Source organism: Pseudonaja textilis, chromosome 3 (genome assembly GCF_049901715.1).
Source record: "Pseudonaja textilis isolate UNSWEBS1 chromosome 3, rPseTex1.2, whole genome shotgun sequence".
In the NCBI taxonomy this organism is placed as follows: Eukaryota; Metazoa; Chordata; class Lepidosauria; order Squamata; family Elapidae; genus Pseudonaja; species Pseudonaja textilis.
Window position 1 is genome coordinate 75,634,014 of NC_141992.1, and position 20,491 is coordinate 75,654,504.

Genomic DNA, 20,491 nt, shown 5'->3' on the forward strand with positions numbered 1-20,491 from the left:
ACCTAACGGCTCTCTCCGCCAGCCCATTGCTAGCGGGATGAAAGGGGGCCGTTAGGATATGCCGGATGCCGAGGTTGGTGATATACCGGCTGAACTCGGTGGATGTAAATTGGGGGCCATTGTCTGAGACTATGGTGTCCGGCAACCCGTGCGTGACAAATAGGCGGGTCAAAGCCTGGGCAATTGCTCGAGTGGTGGTTGTGAGTAGGAGGGCCACATCGATCCATTTGGAGAATGAATCTACAACCACCAAGAAAGTCTTGCTGTGGAAGGGACCGGCCAAGTCTATGTGCAGCCGTGACCACGGTGCATTGGCGCTTTCCCACTTGGATGGGGTGGTGATCGGCGGTGCTGGTCTGGATTCCTGACAGGGACGGCAGGAGCTTACCCATTTCGCGGTCTCGTCGTCCATGCCCGGCCACCAGACGTAACTCCTGGCCAATGCTTTCATCCGGACGATGCCAGGGTGTCCCTCGTGTAACGCCTTCAGGACGGGTGTGCGCAGCGGTTTTGGAATAACGACTCTGGTTCCCCACAACAGGCAGCCCTGTAAACTGGAAAGTTCTTGCTGGCGGGTTTTAAACGGCGAGAAGTCAGCTGCAAGATCATTGCCCGGCCACCCCCTCCGTACCCAGTCCAGAACCTGGGCGATAAGTTTGTCTTTTTTGGAGTGGAGGGCGATGTCGCCAGCGGTGACTGGAATGTTGAGTTCACTGGCATCGAAAATGGAATGGACCGGGGCCGGGTCTTCCACGGGTGCTGGTAACGGGCAACGGCTGAGGGCGTCTGCGTGGCTAAGGTTTTTTCCTGGGCGGTGTACCAGTTTGTACGAGTAAGCCGCCAGGAATAAAGTCCACCTGGTCATCCTGGGTGACAAGACTTGCGGCGTTTGTTTTTCTCCGGAGAGTAGCCCTAACAGTGGTTTGTGATCAGTGACAAGTTCGAAGTTGTGACCGAAAAGAAATTCATGGAATTTTTTGACTGCAGCAACGGCGGCTAGGGCCTCTTTGTCAATTTGGCTAAAATTACGCTCGGTTGTTGAAAAGGTTCTAGAAAAGAATGCAATGGGAGCTTCCGAGCCATTGGGGAGTCGGTGGCTTAAAACAGCCCCAATCCCGAAAGGAGAGGCATCTGCAGCTAAGACTAGAGGGAGGTGCTGGTCGAATTGTATTAGGACAGCGTCCGAAGTGAGTAGCGATTTGACTGCCTTAAAGGCGTATTCCTCTTTGGGTCCCCAGTGCCAAGGAGTGTTTTTGTCTAACAGTCTATGTAACGGTTCGGCTACTGATGCTTTGTGGGGTAGGAACGATGCATAGAAGTTAAGCAGACCCAGGAAAGCTTGTAATTCTGTCTTAGAAGACGGAGTGGGTGCCTCGTGTATGGCTTTGACTTTGGACTCCACCGGGTGGATGCCAGAGGCGTCTATTCTATACCCCAGAAAGTCCACCTGCTTAGTGGTGATGGCACACTTCTCCCTCTTTAGTTTGAGGCCATGCTGTCTGAACATATCCAATATTGCTCGGACTCTAAGGAAAAGTTGTGGTCTGTCTCTGGCTGAGACCAAAATATCATCAAAGTACGGAACCACGCCCGGAAGGCCTTGCAGTATCTGCTCCATTAATGACTGAAAAATGCCTGGGGCGACACTAACGCCAAATTGGAGGCGCTTGCATCGAAAAGCCCCTCTGTGGGTGACAATTGTTTGCAATTCGGCCGTTTGGCTATCCACAGGGAATTGCTGATAAGCCTGTGACATATCCAATTTGGCGAATATGGTTCCTGGTTCAAATGTGTGCAGCAGGTGTTGGATTACTGGGACCGGATATGCACTAGTCTGTAGATAGCGGTTAATTGTGGTCTTGTAGTCCGAACACATTCTTATGCTGCCATCTTTTTTAAGGGGTGTGACAATTGGGGTCTCCCATTTAGCAAAATCTGTGGGCTCGATCACTCCTTGTTTTAGTAATCTGTCCAGTTCTGCATCCAGCTTAGAACGCAGAGCAAATGGTACTCTGCGCGGTTTTAAACGGATGGGAACTGCCTGGGGGTCCACTGAAAAGGAGATAGGTGTACCTTTGTAGCATCCCAATTCATTGCTGAACACGTCAGCATAATCTGAAAATAGCGAGTCGATATCGGAAGGTGAGACAGCATGTACTCCCGTTAAGCTAAGGCCGAGATGTGGGAACCAATCTAACCCCAAAAGACTAGGGAGGGTACCATCTACCACCACTAAAGGCAGATGGCCTTTAAAGGATTTAAATTTTACGAGGAACTTGCCTGTTCTGAGTACTGGAATATTCTTTCCCTGATAGTCCCTCAAGGTGAGACGACTCTTCTGTAGCTGCTTCCTGGACAGGCTGGGTCGTATTTTCTTAAGTGTGCTCCATGAGATGATCGAGAGCGCTGACCCGGTATCGACTTCCATAGTGCAGGGCTTACCTTCTAAATGAATAGAGAGTGTGATTTTGTTAGGTGTCAAAAAGGTGTGGTTAGCTTGGTAACACGTATAACAATTTTCTACTTGCCTTGGTGGCCCTGGGGGGGGCGTAAGAGGACGGCCTTTGTGGCATCGCATGTGCTGCTTGGCAGGCTGTGGCGATGTGGCCATTCTTGCTGCAATTGTTACAGGTGGCATTCCTGAACCTGCAAGTTGTTCTGGCATGGGGACCCCCACAGGAGAGACACAACAGGACGTGCTTAGGCGCGTTGCCGTTTCTAGGTCTAGCTCCTACCTGTGGCTGCTTGAGTGGTTTGAGGCGATGGACCTCTGAGTGTTCGGTGGGATCCTCTTCACTCACCGCTTCCTTGGAATGCACAGTGACCGGACTGGTCTTGGGCGCGCTCCCTTGTATTTCAGCGGCCAACTGGGTCGCTAGCTCTGCGGCCAAGGCTTCTTCGATTGCTTGGGCGAGGTTGAGGTCCTTCCTGGCCAGCAAACGCCTCTGAAGTCTTAGGTCTCTGACTCCACAGACGAGTTGATCCAGGAGCATGTCGTCTAGGTAGTTTCTAAATTCACAATGGAGAGCAGCGGTTCTCAAGGCGGCCATATACTGATTGATAGATTCCCCGTCTGCTTGTTTTCTCATACGAAAGGCAAAACATCTCGCAATCTGTGATGGCTTCGGGGAATAATGATTGGAGAGTGTCTCCAATAGCTCGGACCAAGGGACGCTCTTCAATTCTCGTGGGGCGAATAGCGCTGTGGCTGTATCGAATACTGTGGCCCCGCAGTAACTCAGGAAGTACGATTTCTTCCTGTTTTCTGTGGCATCAGCCAGACCGATGGCATCAATGTAGTGGTTGAAGCGGTTTCTGTAAGAGTCCCACTTGTCTTCATCGGGCTTAAATGGCGGAAACGCCGGATTTGAACTCATGTCGGGTTTTCAGTCTGCTGGTAGACTGACCGACCTCACTGGGGATACAAGGCCCTGAATAAGCGAGGCAGCTGCAGCTCACAGTGCTACTTCAGCTCAGTGCTTTTCAGCTCTTTGAGGTTCTCTCTGGGTTTTTTCACGCTCTATGTGGTTTGGCGGCTATAACTGTAGCGCCGCAACTGATTCTAGTTTGAATTTCACGCCCTTACAAGGGCGTAGGCGGCTATAGCTGCGCGTCGCGCTGACAGCTATTTGAATTGTGCGCCAATTGTGTTCGGGCGGCTGTGAGCGCAGTGCCGAGACTTCGCTAACCCCAGAATCCGAACATCAGCGGTTGGACTCTGCTGCTCAATGCTGGGCGGCTGAGGTCCTCAGCGCCCACTTTCGCACGTAGCTTTTACCGAGCGGCTACACGCTCCACTTTCACTGCTGCAATCAACGACTGACCGAGCTCTCAACGGCGCGGCTGCGGCTCAGCGTTTTTTGGAGTGAGATTCAGCTCTTTCGGTGTTTTGCTGCTGGTTGGCCAGATCCCACCTTCGTCGCCAATGTTGTAGTTTGGAAGAAGGGAGGCCACACCAGAGCAGTACATTAACACACTTTATTCAGGGAATAAAGGGGGCTGTCGCGTCTGCATGCTAACAAGCAGACCTGCCAGCGAACAGCGGCTGGCTCGACCTAGCAGCCGGCTTTTATAGCTGGCTGTCGAAGGGAGCCAGCCAATGGGGGCTGCGAACGCCCCCGCAGGGTGAACGGACCTGATAGGGAACTGGCGTCAATCCCAAGGACATAACATGCAGAGACCTACGCAGAAAGCCATATGATTCTGCCACAGGAAAAGGGAAGTAGATGACACTACTAAGAAATTGCTAACTTATTAAAGCCCAGGCAAGAGAAAGCAAGCAAAATATTTGAGAAAGGGCAAAGGAATAATTCAAAAGGCGATAAAAATCCTCTGGCAATAGCTTGACCAATGGAAGATAGAAGAGGAAAAGGAGGATTGAAAGATAAATGTTATGTCTGTGGAACTGGTTGGAGTTCCCAACCAGGTCCGCTGTTTGAGCGGGAGCACCAGCAGCTCCCATTGGTTGGCTCCGTTTGACAGCCGGCTATATAAGCCGGCTGTCGGGCAGAGCCAGCCCGTTGTCGCCCGCTGGTCTGCGAGTTAGCTAGCAGACGCGACAACCCTTTATTCATTGCAATAAAGCCTGTTAGTTGTACGCTCTGGTCTCATGCCTCTTTCTTACCATCGCTCCACAACACTGGCGACGAGGATGGGATGGTTGAAGGCTAACCAGACGCGTTATTTCAGAGAGCTGTAGTCACAGAGAGAGAAACCAAGGGCGCTGTAGCCGCAGCCGCCCCGCGCTCGCAAAGAGCGCGAAATTCAAACTGATACTGTTTGAGCTGATTCGCTGAAACGAGCCACAGGCACAGCAGCCGAGGCCACCCATGCTCACCAAGAGCGCGATTTTCAAAAAGAGCTAAGCAGCCCAGAGAGACAACCGCAGCCGCGTTCTTTTAAGAGCGCAAATTCAAATAGCGATTTGAAGCAGACGAACCTGTTTCCTTTCCACGATGAGTGCGAATACAGCATTCCCTCCATTCAAACGAAACGAGGAAACATGGGACTCCGACAAAAATCGATTCAGCCATTTTCTTGACGCCATCGGTCTAGCCGACGCTGCGGAGCATAGGAAGAAGTCCTATTTCCTGAGTTACTGCGGAGCCACCGTCTTCGACACTGCCACAGCATTAGTCGTGCCCCGCGCCATCAGAAGCGTCCCATGGGACGAGCTACAGGAAATACTTTCAAATCACTATTCACCCAAACCATCCCAAATAGCCAGGAGGTATGCCTTCAGAGTCAGGAAGCAAGCAGAGGGGGAGTCGATCAACGAATACATGGCCTCAAACTTAAGAGGGAGAAGTGTGCCATCGCCACTAGGCAGGTGGACTTTCTGGGTTATAGAATAGACGCCTCTGGCATCCACCCCATTGAATCCAAGGTGAAGGCCATCCACGAGGCACCCACACCTACCAACAAGACTGAACTACAAGCCTTCCTGGGACTCTTGAATTTTTACGCCTCATTCCTCCCACACAAGGCATCTGTAGCTGAACCATTACATAGGCTACTAGATAAAGACTCACCCTGGCACTGGGGACCCAAGGAAGCCCATGCCTTCAAATCAGTCAAATCCGTACTCACATCATAAGCGGTCCTAGTTCAATTCGATCAACGTCTTCCTTTGGTCCTGGCCGCTGACGCATCCCCTTTTGGCATTGGGGCTGTCCTGAGCCACAGACTCCCCAACGGCTCCGAGGCACCAATTGCTTTCTTTTCCAGGACTCTTTCTCCTACCGAGAGGAACTATAGCCAGATCGATAAAGAGGCCCTGGCCGCAGTGGCTGCAGTTAAGAAGTTCCACGAGTTCTTGTTTGGCCACCACTTTGAGTTAGTGACTGATCACAAACCTCTTTTAGGACTTCTGTCTGGAGATAAGCAAACTCCGCAGGTACTTTCACCCAGAATGACCAGATGGACTTTGTTTCTGGCCGCTTACTCATTCAAGTTAGTGCATCGTCCTGGCAAGACCCTGAGCCACGCCGATGCCCTTAGTCGCTGCCCCCTGCCAGTCCCAGTCGAAGACCCAGTGCCCATCCATGCCATTTTCGAGGTCAACGAACTCAAGCTTCCAGTGACAGCCGAGGACATCGCGGCGCACTCGAAAAAGGACAAAATCATCGCCCAGGTTCTGGACTGGGTGGGAAGGGGGTGGCCGGAAACTCAATGTACAACTGATTTTGTCCCCTTTAAAACCCGCCAGCAGGAGCTGTCAAAATTACAAGGTTGTCTACTGTGGGGAACAAGAGTGGTCATCCCTGCATCCCTGCGAGTACCCATCCTGAAAGTGCTGCATGAGGGACATCCGGGCATCGTAAGAATGAAGGCCCTGGCCCGCAGTTATGTCTGGTGGCCCGGTATGGACGCTCAAATCGCCAACTGGGTAAGCTCTTGCCAACCTTGCCAACAAACCAGGGCCGCCCCTCCAGCTGCCACGCCCACCAGATGGGAGAGTGCTAACGCCCCCTGGTCCCGCCTGCACGTCGACCTGGCTGGGCCTGTGCATGGCAGGACCTTCTTGGTGGTCGTGGATTCATACTCCAAGTGGATTGATGTAGCCTTACTTCCCACCACCACCACTCAGGCAATAGTGAAAGCCCTAACTCGCTTATTTGTCACCCACGGGCTTCCAGACACCCTGGTTTCAGACAATGGCCCACAGTTCACATCATGTGAATTCAGCATGTACACTGCCAACTTGGGCATCAGGCACGTCCTTACAGCACCATTCCATCCCGCTAGCAACGGGATGGCAGAGAGAGCAGTTAGGTCAACCAAGGAGGCACTCGCCAGGTTTGGCCAGGAGGATTGGCACTCTAAACTGTCTCGTTTCCTACTCAGCCAGCACACAACACCCTGCACTACCACCAACAAATCTCCTGCCGAACTTTTAATGGGGAGACGCCTCAGAACCACCCTAGACAGGCTACACCCCCACTATTGCCCGGACACCCCTTTAGGGTCCGATAGTCTGGTCAGAGACTTCGCCCCACAAGACCTGGTATACGCCAGGAACTACGTGGGGGACCCGTTGTGGGTGCCAGGACAAATAGTGTCGGTCACCGGCCCCAGATCCTACCGGGTCCTCCTGGAGGATGGTCGTCTGTGGCGGAGGCACGTGGATCAACTCAGAAGGCGATGGACGGACGCGACAGATGCCAACCCATGCCAACCTGCCAGCACCAATGACGCCTCACCCACGCCGGATGCAGATCCCCTGCGGAACCTGGTTTTCCCTGACGAGCGAGAGGGCTGGATGGAGAACCCGAGTCTACAACCGGAGTCACCGATCCAACCACTGAGCAACCCAGCTGACCAGCCGGACCTCGAGACTCGGTCGGACCATCCAGAGCAGGGGGTTTCACCAACACCGGCCGGCAGTTCACCCGAATTGCGACGTTCTGGTCGCCAGCGAAGACAACCCACATATCTACAAGACTATGCATGTTCCCAGCTGGGGGAAAGGAGTGTTATGTCTGTGGAACTGGTTGGAGTTCCCAACCAGGTCCGCTGTTTGAACGGGAGCACCAGCAGCTCCCATTGGTTGGCTCCGTCGGGCAGAGCCAGCCCGTTGTCGCCCGCTGGTCTGCGAGTTAGCTAGCAGACGCGACAACCCTTTATTCATTGCAATAAAGCCTGTTAGTTGTACGCTCTGGTCTCATGCCTCTTTCTTACCATCGCTCCACAACACTAAACATGATCACATTGTGAACAATGCATCTAGGAAGCTAATGGTGTCATTTGTTTGCTCCCCTCCCCACCAAATTATATTCTTCCTTCAAGAATCTTGGAAGTAAGAATTTTATGTCAGGGGTCGCCAACCTTTTGGACCTCAGGGACCACCAAACTCATAATTTTAAATCCCAGGAACCACTAACCGGTTCTGTGGGTGTGGCCTAATTTGTGGATGTGGCTTGGTGGTCATGTGACTGGCTGGGCATGGCTTGTATGTAAATATTATAAATATTTATATAAATATTGAATTTTTATTAAAAAAAGAGCAACTTTTACCCAAAATCAGGCAAAGCAGGCAGGCAGATTGAGTTGCTCACAGAATCACAGATTCATTCAGCGATCTATCTATCTGCCATCAGCTAGCTCAATCTCCCAAATTTGCTTGCCGTGAGTCTGCACTGAATAATAGAACCTTCAGTCCTAAGGGAGGTTTGGCTGCGCTTAAAAGCAGAGCCGAAGATCTAAAGACTAGCTAGAAAGCAAGAAATCCAACCATTTCCTGCTTCCTAGCTAATCTAAATCTCCTGGCACAGCAGAACATCTGATGGTCGGAAAAAGGAAAAATAGCAATTTAGCAGGCAAGTTTGCCAGGTAAGGAGTGAGTGGGCGCAGAGGGTTCCCGCGGGCCATGTGGGTGGAGCAGCCTTGATTAATTGCTTTGGCGGGGTGCTCTGGGAGTGATATTTTTCTGCGGCCCACCAAATTTTTTTCATGGCCCACCAGTGGGCCGTGGCCCACCAGTTGGCAACCACTACTTTATGTCCTATTACATTTTACATTCATTCTGAGATGCTACTAAGAAAGTTTGGCAGAAACTGAAGCCGGAAAGTAGAGTATCAGGGCTGAAGAGAAAAAAAAGTTATGGATGTGTATAGCAAGTGAGACATTATCAATAGCCCAGGCGTTATATTGTTTATAATTCTACACAATGCATCACATAGCATGAAAACAAGAAGCTAAAGTAGTAGGGGGAAAACATTTGGACTACAAGCCAGCTATCAAACAATTTGAAAGGAAAATTCCTATGCTCTTACATACAAGTGGCTCTAATGGCGCTTGGGCCTGAATTATTATAAAGAATATCAGGGTTTAGCACACCTCTAAACTCACAACATTCATATTCGGGGAGGAAAAACATTGCTTTCCCTTTGTGTTTGTTAAGGGAGCATCACTGAACACACCAGCACTTTTCTCACAGTGATAACCTTGTTAGTGCTCCATCTAACTGCATGTAACCACTCAGCATGACATTTTTTTTCCCTATTTCTCTTTATGAATAATTTTGTTATACCTCATCCCTTTTCAAGTGCTCTTTATTACAGCATGGCATTACATTTATTAGATTTCCCATTGGAGGATTCTTCTTCATGTTTTTCTTAATAGTGCCATGTACTACCTCTCTTTTCTCTGTAAAGCTGGCATTTTTCAAAGGGCATTTATTAGTTCAAAATTCATGCCAGGAATTTCTTTCATGTAAGAGGAAGATTGCCATAAGTGTTCCCATTTACGATCCAATGCAATCTTAAAAGGGAATAATGCTAAGCCAACCAAATAGACAGGAAGAGGATAAGCATTAACCACAAAGTATCACCTCCCCTACTTTCAGGTTCTTTCAGATTTTTTAGAATAATGACTGTACTTACCTAATATTTGCATTATCTATAGACTTGATTTTGACCAGCTTCTGTGGAAGAGTATTCTACTGTCGTTACTTCTCTACTATTTGTGATGTCTTTGCAGTCTACCCATGAAGGCTAATTAGAAAAGCAGCAACAATTAAATAGGAAGACTACAACATCCTCAAGACTGGCCATCAGAGGCTTATAAGGCTAATGAATCGTAACAGGCAGAAGTAAGTCAACAATGAATTAATATATACGCAAGATGATGACAAATGCTCCATAATGTAAGACAGAGATCAAATATCTTAGATTAGGGAATTAAGGGAGGAGACATGACTCAAGACAAGATTTACAAAGGCTAAAAGGCTACACACCTCCGGATAGGGCTGGAAACACACTAATGGGAAATCCAGGAAAAGTATAGCCAATCAGCATCAAGCATTCTTGGCTATCTAATTCAATCATCTGACTCAGAATCTTGCCAGTTTCCTATGTGGCTCTTTGGTGGTTAGTTATGAGCAACTAACCACAAGAATCATCCATACTTCAGGCAGAGGAAGCCAACATGCAGCAATGGAAAGGAGACAAAATTGACATCTATCAACATTTGATCAACAGCTTTCCTCACTTGCTTTTGTGGATTTTTTGTAAAAATCTGGGCCAAGAATGATCGAATTTACTTGGCCAGCCAATGTGGCACCTGTATCATAGCAGACATGGAAATGAAATTTGACAATAGGCTTACTCCTCACTGACTGCCCATGAAATTACAAAAATAAAACAGTTTAAACAAAACGTTTTATTTTTTGTTGCTGGGCTATGTCTTGTTTTATTCCATCATGTTGCCTGATGTGTCTTTTTTCTCTTGTGGATATTTGAATCTTTTCCCCACTTTCATTCTTTCGATTAAACTTGGGTCAGAGGAAATCTTAAGCAATTGTTTCTCTGACAACCATCGTCAACCATTTTTAAACAAACAAAACATTGTTATCTATCTCTAGCCAAAGTGATTCATCTGCGTATGTTTTAAAATGAGCTCAGTAACTCATTGGGCAGAATCACGCTGGAAATTTCTGCCCCAAACTGCTCTGAAACAATATAAAAGTAATAACTGTGAGAATCAGGAACATGATTTGGGAAAAAAAAAGATATAGATGACTTCATTTAAAAGCATGCTTTGAGTAATATGAGAGCCGACTGGTGCTCCTTAGGATCTGTGGACCAAAAACATTTTGCTGGTGACTTTTCCTCTATGATCTATAGCCTTATTAAAACAGAACAGAGTAACAGAGTTGGAAGGGACCTTGGAGGTCTTCTAGTCCAACCCCTTGCTCTGGCAGAAAACCCTATGCCATTTCAGACAAATGGTTATCCAATCTCTTCTTTAAAACTTCCAGTGTTGAAGCATCTACAACTTCTGGAGGCAAGTTGTTCCACTGATTAATTGTTCTAATGTCGGGAAATTTCTTCTTAGTTCTAGGTTGCTTCTCTCTTTGATTAGTTTCCATCCATCACTTCTTGTCCTGCCTTGGGTATTTTGGAGAATAACCCTAACCCAGGTGGGATATGACAGGGATACAACAGGGTTAACTACCGGTTCAGGATTTACGAGCTTCCCTGCAGGCTGCGAGCTGCGCGCCTGTAAATCGTCATCATCAGCTGCCTGCAGAGAAGCAGCCTTTGAAACAACCCTCTTTTCCTGCTTTTCGAACTGCAGCTGCACCTTGTTCGGCAGCTGACGTTGAAAAATCAGGAAATAAAGATCAGGTAAGAACCCAGATGGGTGGGTGGGCAAAAACATCCGCAGACATAGAACCAGTTCTATGTCTGCTGCTCTTCAGAGCTACCAGTTCTACAGAGGTGGACAGAACCAGTAGAAACCCACCCCTGCCCTCACCCTCTTCTTTGTGGCATCTTCTTTGTGGCAACCCCTGAAATACTGGAGTATTAGAACATTGCCATTACCCTTAGTCCTTTTTTTTTCATTAAAACTATACATATTGAACCCCATGTAACATATTAATGTCAAAGAATAATTCTTTGTGGAAGAAGTCTATAAGAGAGAGGCAAGGAACCTTTATTGATACATTATTTTATTTATTTATTTTATTTGCCAAAAGCTTACCAAATAACAGAAAAAGAATAAACATAAGTTTAAATACAAGAAATAGAAACTAATAACTGGGGACAATAGGACAGAGACAGTAGGCACGATTGTGCACTTATGCACGTCCCTTACAGGAATGTGGTGAGGTCAATAGAGGTTAGTTTGAGGGTAAAGGAGTGGGGATTTGAGCAAGTGACAACAGAATCAGGTAGTGAGTTCCAGACATTGACCACTCTGTTGCTGAAATCATACTTCTTGCAGTCGAGTTTGGAATGGTTAACATTTAGTTTGTTGTGTGCTCTTGTGTTGTTGTTAAAGCTGAAATATTCATTAACTGGTAAGACAAGGATGCAGGACAGATTTGTGGGGAAACCATAGAGATTGAATTTAATGTTTTGATGATTTGAGGCTGACTTTCAAACTTCAAGTAAGGCTTGATATAATAGGCCCCACTCAGTCTAGGCTGCATTATTGGCAAAATATATGGCAGCTTGATGAAATCCCAAAGTTCCATCTGCTGATTCCTCCCAACTTGAGGGAAATTTTGGGCTTCTGATTATCTTGATTAAAAGGAGTAATAAAAAAGAATATAGGACTGAATCTACTGGGCTTCTTTCTAATTTTACAAAAGTGAATTTTTAGAGCCACAGTGTAAAAGCACCTTCTCTAATGGATTGTTTCTCAGATGTATAGGATTCCAAATCTTAATGTTCCCAAGAGGTTTGGCTAGTGGCAGTGCTAGTTAGCACTGTGTAGTTGTTACAATAAATATTGTAGTTGTTACAATAAATATTGTGACTAGAGAATAACATCAAATTACAGTGTATTATAATTCATATTTGTTATGTCCCTGGAACTTAAAGAAGTTCCCACCCAGGTCCGTTCGTGATACAGGGGCGGTTGCCCTCTCTCTCATTGGTTGGTTCTCCCCAGCAGCCAGCTATAAAAGCAGGCTGCGGGGTCCAACCAGTCGCTGATCGCTGCGAGCCAGTTCCAGGCTTGGCAAGCACGTTCAGTCCTTTATTATTCTAATAAAGTATTTGTTGCATCCATGCCCTGGTTCAGCCTCTCATTTCCCGAACTTAACAATATTCCCTTATCTTCTCTTTCAGTTTTTTATAATATTGTGGTTCTTCCTTAAAAATTATACTAATAAGCTAATGGAAGCACAGTAATTTGAAGGAATGCTTCTGCTCAATTATTTCTGCCTATCCCATCAGGTCCAACAGGAAGAACGTGTTGTGGATCATGTCAGCCAAGGAACTTCATTTGCTGGGATCCAGAAGGAGAGCCTTTTCTGCCATGGCCCTTGCCTTCCAGAACTTCATTTCCCCTCAGGTGAGATTGTCCCCATCTCTGCCAGACTTCCAGAAGGCCTTCAAAACATAGATATGCCATTAGGCTCAAATTGGGCCTGCTAAAGTGTATACCACATATAATCAGATTGCATTTCTGTCTGTCTTTTTATTACTGCATTTTAAAATGTTTTTAATGGTAGAAGACTATGATTTTATTTTGTTTGAACTGTGTATATACCAGAGTCCCATGCAAGTAAGATGGGTGTCTATATAAAATAAATAAATAAAGATTACTAATCATTTTTAAAACTGATCAGGTTTATGGTGCATAAGATGGGTGGCTCTTTCAGTGTTTTAAATCAATCAATCAATCAATCAAACTATGACCCAAAAATATTATGTTAATTCCCCCAGTGACATCTTTGTCAATCTTAGTCTAACGTACTTTAGAAGGTTATGAGCAAACAAACAAACAAACACAGGACCTCTATGTTGCTATAATTTAATTGTAATTTAAATAGAGATGTATACATTTAACTAGGAAAATAATCTGAGTAAGCAAAGTTAGTAGTAAATTGTAATACAGAGCACATTTTAAACCCAGCACACAAAATGTAATGAGTATCAAGAAAATTTATCTCTCTGTTTCGAATATTTCTAGCCTACCTTTCAATTTTAAAAATTTATAAAACTGCCTTTGAACATATTTTAAAGCAATGACAATAACAAATCCTCAGCATAAATCTATTTCTGCAAGTCATCAAGAATTGACTATAAAATAATTCATAGATAGTAGTACACCCTCTTAAAATGGCATTATGTTAATTGAAGTTTTTTCTGTGTTAGGTTGGACAAGTTGTAATCAAATTGGTAAAATGTCCACCTATTAACTTTAGTCAAAAGCTTTTTTAGAAACAGGGAATTCTTCATAGCAAGTTAATTCTACTTTGGCTACACACTATATTAGTTTCCATTCATCCCCTATCATCCCCCCCACGCAAAAAACCCTCCCCACACATATGGAAAATGTAGTGACACATGAAAATTGAAATTCAGTTGGTTTTGTTAGTTGCCAGATAACAATAGTGAAAAAAAACTGAAGTTCATCTTTCATTGAATCAATAATATTTAAAATTGGGGAAGATAGTAGTGAAAAATTAACATAATAGCAAAGAATCTTTCATCTAAATAAATGCAGTACGCATATTTGCTTTCCCTTTTTAAACTTGTATTAACATATTAATCTGTAATAAGAATTATTATGTTATTAATATATCCACCTAGGTCTTTCTAGATAGAAGTAAAAAGCAGACATTTTTAAAACTTCCTGCTTTTCCTCAAAATAAGAAATTGTCCTCATTCTCAAATTAGTATTTTATATAAAAAATGGTAGTTCCTATTATTTTATTACATATTTTCAGTATTTTGTTCTTGATTGTTGTTTAAATGTCAGTCTAAAACCAACATACATACACAAGCATGTACAAATAAACACACACCTCAATCAGATTCCAACTAGCAGACCAGAGTTCTAAACTAATCGTAGTAATATAAAGTATACATAAAGACCAACATATCAAAGAGGATATATTTTGTTGATACATTGGCCCATCACTATGTTACTGCTATAAACTACAACAGAGAGATGTAAAACATGAAACAATTTTTTAAAGATGTACTTCCAATTGAAAATGCTTTCATCTACTATCAGTGATAAAACACAAGGCAACAGCTTTTTCCACCCATGTCTCTCTTGAACATCTCAATCACTTCATGAGGTACCAACCATCCTGCTAAGAAACTTAGGAAAACCAGTTGTTTTTGAGAATGAAGCTCAGCAGAACAATGAGATCCTCCTCTCCATTTTCCATTTGAGTAATTCACAATATTGAGATCAGCCTCTTTGTGTTCCTGTATTTAATAAATAATCTTCCCTCAAGACAACACTACAGGGCATTGCATGCCAAAACAACTAGACACAAAGACAGTTTCCCCCCATGCTATCAGTCTGCTAAACAACTAATTCCCAGAACACTTCCTTATGCCCTAGGATATCAAACCATGTAGTAGGGCTGTATTACTATTATCCTTCTCATCTTACATATTACCTATTCCTTTAGCATCTTATGACTGTCACTTTGTTGTTTGTATCTTATGATTTATGCTGATTGTTTTTGTTTAGCATCTTATGTCTATCACTGAGTGTTATGATTCGTAATAATTGTATTTTATTATGATGATCATAATTTATCACTTGTTGCTTATATGTACACTGAGAGCTTATGCACCAGAGACAAATTTCTTGTGTGTCCAATCACACTTGGCCAATAAAGAATGATACAGAAATATTTTCTCCTTTCAGGATGCTTCTTTAAACTACCACTGTGGCTGATCCCATGAACCAAGCAGTGTTAGTCATGGTAAGTCCATGAATTCTGAGGAGACTCCATAGGGGAACCTCCTCAGATTCCCAGAGGTCAGGCTAGTCCAATTCTTCCCTCGTTGTCATCCTCATCCTGGAACAAGTTAGTTGCTAATAATTTATGTAACATTGTTGATTAAATTATATGGAGTTGAACATGAGTTGAGGGCATCTTTGTGTTTATTTAACACTCTGGGAAGCCATGCATGGTGGCCTTTTGTAAGTTTCCCTCTAAAACAGGGGTGTCAAACTTGCGTCGTCATGGCAATTTCCCCCTTTGCTAAACTGGGCATGGGCGTGGACGTGGCCAATGTGTGACACATCTGGCCCGTGGGCCACAAGTTTGACAGCCCTGTTCTCAAATATCACCCAAACTTCCTTTCTCAGACACTTCCATAAGTGCAGCATGCAAAACACAGATCTTTTTGCAGTCCAATTAATTCTCTTAATAACCACCACTTTCATCTGCGATCTCTCTTCTACTATACTGTACTTAATTATTTTTATGATGGTGTGTTAGTAAGTCAAGGCATCTTTCATAAATCTAGTGTTATTATTTCTGTGGTTATTACCTTTCTTCAGAATAAAGAATGAAACTGTAGACATATGCAGGCCAGTTATATATTAATTTTGCCACAAGAGAACTGTAAACTGCCCTTGCCTCTACCGCACCGAGGATCGGATATAATTGCATATATGACTAAGGCACATAAGACTTTGGGATGGTGGGAGGGTGGAGATACAAGTAGTGAGTTTTTGGGTGGCAGCTTATTAGCCTTAATGATGGAAGCAAGGCCCATTGCCTCTAGCAAAAAATCTGAAACTATTTCGAAACAAAGATATCTTAACAACCTCAGAAACGGCTCCTGCCACTAGTTAGTGAAAATATAGAATGAGCCAATTATTATTCTACAGTGACATAAGTATGTAATTTGCTAGCATCACCTACAGGTGAAAATACAGTACTGTGGATTGTATGTATGGGAAGCATATAAACGGGGTATTTTCAGGGTAAAGACACATACAGTACATGATCAGTGTAATCAGCAACTAATACCATTCATTATTATTTTCTTGCAAGTTCTGGCCCTTGGAAAGTATTTGCTATGATGAAGCTGGCGTCAGATCCCAAAATTTTTCCTCTCTGGTTTTAAGTGGAAACAGCTACAGATAAGAACATCTTTGTAATTGTGGAAAGGGTCAGATATGAATCTGAAGTGAGTAAATAGAGAAGGTCCAAGGAATCTTTTTGTCATATATCTTAGTCTAAGATCAGATCACAGCTACAGTTCCCTTACCAAGGAACTGAAAGGGAGGCAGCCAGCTATATATACTGTGCAACACAAAAGTTTCTGGCAGCAACCAAATAAAATGTAAACAATATTCATATCTCTGCAGGACACATCTTTAATAAGTCATATATGTGCTTTCTTAGAGCAGGCTGACAGAGATGTGTTACGAATCATTTCTTATACATTATTCAACCTTCCTTCCTCCCTTCCTCCCTCCCTTCCTCCCTCCCTCCTTCCTTCCTTCCTTCCTTCCTTCCTTCCTACCTTCCTCCAGCTATTATACATTGTAAGACCGTTTCTGTCTCATAAGTTTTACCGTTCAGACTAAGAAAAACATGTATCCACCTGGATTTTAAATAAGTCATTTAATTCATTTTGTACCCTGGAGTACACTATGCTCCCATATCATTAGTTGTGTAGAAATTAAATTTGCAACTTGAGCTCACTTATAACAGTGTAAAGCTTAACAAAATAAAATCTGCATGGCAGGATATTTTTTTCCTCAGAGAAGTTGCAGAAGTTGGGGTGGGGGCGGTTTAAATGGCATGGAAAAAGAAGGGAAATGTGCTCCCCCCCCCCTCTGTTTCTCTCTTTTTTCAACTCCTGAATTTGGCTACTTTCCAGTTTCATAGCATAATACCTGCTGAGCCAGGCCCAGTAGTTTTTTTTAGTCAAAGTAACTCTTTGACTAAATTTTCTTTTATTTATATGCAATCATTTTCTTGCACCTTTCCTAAGTTCTGTGGGATAGGGTTGTCATCATTATATTATTTATTTAAACATTTCTTTCATGCTTTGCAAATCCATGTGTCCCACTAAGGACGACTGTATAATCTATTAGCAGAATATTTTTTTAAAAAGCATGGGTCTATCCAGGTGATCAATGGGAATTCATGAATGGAAGGATATTTGCTATCTGCCCCTGCACCCCAATTCTCCTTCTGCTAGATTTCTTCTATTATTTCTTAAAATTTGCTGTACAGATTTAAGATTTCCGTTCTTCTCTTCCTGGCTACAAAAAAAAAAAGAATCACAATATTTGTGCAGAAGATTTGGGAAGTTTGAGAATTATGAAGCTGATTTGAATTGATATAAAGTTATCCCCAATGATCCCATCTATGTTTAATCAGAATTACCAGCTACTACATTAAAATGAGATAGATACACAGGCAGTCTTTTACTTAACAACCATTCATTCGGTAACTGTAGAAAATTACAATGGCCCTGCAAAAAAACTGATTTACAATTAGACTTCAGGCTTACAACTGTTGCACTGAACCCACAGTCACATCAAAATGGCATGTAATTACAATAGTTGCAGAATCCCTGGCTCGTGTGAACCCTATTGCAATCTTCCCAGCCAGATTTTGACAAGCAACGTCAATAGGGGAACCTGGATTCTCTTAACAACTGCAGTGATTTGTTTAACAACCTTGGCAAAAAGTTTTTCGAATTGGTGGGGGTGTGTGACTTACCTGACAACCACCTTGCTTAGCAATGGAATTTTGGCTCCTAATTGTGGTCATAAGTCAAGGATTTATTGAACTAATGCTTCTTCCTTTCAGAAGGACCATAATTTATCTCATCTTCGGTTGTCTTGTGTGTAATTCCACAGTGTACTATGATTGTTAGCATGTATCTCCAAATTAAAATTTCACATTTCTATGGGATCTAATCTTTAGGAACCTTATTTAGAATTGTTCCATTAGCTGGTCTTCTGATAAATAGCTGATCACTTCTGATAATGGATATGTTTTATATGTTGTAGATGTTGTAGTTCCTCTCATTCATCCCAGAAGGACCAGGAAATGTAGCAAAAAATAAAATAAATATTAAAGTAATATAATCTTATACTGCTGTATTACATTTCTTCATCCTTTGGTGATGTTGTCCTATGCTTTGAAGAGCAATTTTGGTTTTGTAGCTCTTTGCTGAGTGCCTATTATTCAACTGGAAATCAATAGTACCAGAGCCTCCTTCTTCAATTACATTCACATTTACAGTATGCTTAGGTATGAATCGTACCGAAGGAAGGAAGGAAGGAAGGAAGGAAGGAAGGAAGGAAGGAAGGAAGGAAGGAAGGAAGGAAGGAAAAGGAAAGGAAAGGAAGGAAGGGACAGTTTATGCAAAGCTGCAAGGTAATTTAATGACTATAAACCATGGATCAACTACCCACCACATATTCCTGGCTATTGTCACTGAAGGAAAATGTCACGGCACTCTTCCTCTTCAAAATGTTCATTAACTGTGCATGTAATGCCTTAATTGTGTTTTTAAATTACATTTATTTATATATTTAATTAAATTTATATGCCTCCTGTCTCTCTGCCCATAAATAAATGCTTAGATATACATGTAGATATCTGACTACATACAAACCACATACATGGTGAATTGTGTTCACAGATTGTTTAATTGCCAATTTGTGACAAGCTAAAATGGGTTGACACAGGAGAAATCATACTTTTAAGATAGAATTGCTATTAGCCATTTATTTGCAAGGCCAGAAAAAGTCTTTTTGGCTGTACCGTGAGAAAATCCAAAAGTCTCTGCTACACATAAGCTAGTGTTTGAAATCCTGCATGTGAGAGAGGGGGGAAGGAGGGAGAGAGAGAGAATGAATGGGACAGAGGAGAAAGAAAGACGGAGGAGAAAGAGAGAATGAGAGAGGGCAGGAGAGAAAGAGAGATAGGAAAAAGAGGGAGAATGAGAATGAGAGAGAGGGAGAGAGAAAGAGAGAGGGAGGGGGAGGAGTGGGAGAGAAACTTTCAAAGGAAGATGAGAGAATGGTCTGCTGAAATATGCTGGAATTCCAAATCAGCTTTTTTGTTTCCTGTTTTCATTTACTTTGCTTTGGTCAGCATTTGGCGAAGAAAGTGGTGCTATGTCAGACCCCTTCAGAGAAGACGCCTCAAGCATCCTCTTCGTTTTGCCTCCTTCTCCCATCCAAAGCCCATGAACACCTTTCTTGCAAACTCCCCCAGGGGTTGCCTCACAAAACTCCAATGCGAAAAAGAGCACAGAGTGAACCTTGCATTGAACTTTTGTGCCTCACCATTTGGAACATAATTCTTTGTCCAAATGCATTATATTTTAAAATGCATAGCACACTTAATTTGAGGTAGGTAATTGATAGCTAAAAATATAAATAGCCAGAAGACATCTCTAACGTTACAACTCACAAGTTTAATGTGAAGTTGCCTAAAGATAAGGGTGGGGAGGTGCAAAATGAGCAAATGTGTCCCTTTATTCAATTAAATGTATTTTAGAGAAAAAGGGATTGGATTTTTTTTTCTCTGTCTCCTACATTTTTCTGTTGCTCAGTAACTTCTGTACTGTGTTTTCCATCCATTAATAGCAAGGATGGAATAATAAAACTCTTCCAATAGCTTTAACAAGCCTTGTGGGAACATTTATTTATGTACATCATGTGATCCATTTTAGACTGCAGGGCAGAGCTGGCTTGCCTAGAAATAGATGAGAAGTGCATTTATTCTGAATTTTTATATGAGTTTAATTCCATTTGCACCCCCCTGAACCTAAGTAATATTGTTTTCCCACTATTTCAATACCGAACAAAGCTGAATGCCATATATATATATATATATATATATATATATATATATATATATATATATATATATATATATATATATGGATCTTTGTTGTTCGGGTTTTCTTACACGGAGAAAACCCAACAACCAAAGATCCACATATAAATACCCGAGAACCTCAGAAAACATATATATATATATATATATATATATATATATATGTGGATCTTTGGTTGTTTGGGTTTTCTCGAAGATTCGAAGTATCTAGGCAACGCTTCGATGAAGTCTCATTCATCATCTTCAGGCTTCTTGATGAATGAGACTTCATCGAAACGTTGCCTAGATACTCAATCTTACGGGGAGAAAACCCAACAACCAAAGATCCACATATAAATACCCATGAGAACCTCAGAAAACATATATATATATATATACACATACACACACACATACATA

General features: G+C 43.2%; 1 long non-coding RNA gene across 1 annotated transcript in view; it reads left to right on the forward strand.

Annotated features, from left to right (window-relative positions):
* LOC148126169 (uncharacterized) overlaps window positions 1–19,631 on the forward strand; it is a 53,440-nt gene extending 33,809 nt beyond the window's left edge. Inside the window, exons 2-4 of the long non-coding RNA XR_015742908.1 lie at window positions 12,690–12,807; window positions 15,130–15,187; window positions 19,343–19,631. This is a non-coding gene — a long non-coding RNA (uncharacterized LOC148126169). The remainder of the gene's footprint in view (window positions 1–12,689; window positions 12,808–15,129; window positions 15,188–19,342) is intronic.
* Window positions 19,632–20,491: the final 860 nt, after the last annotated feature.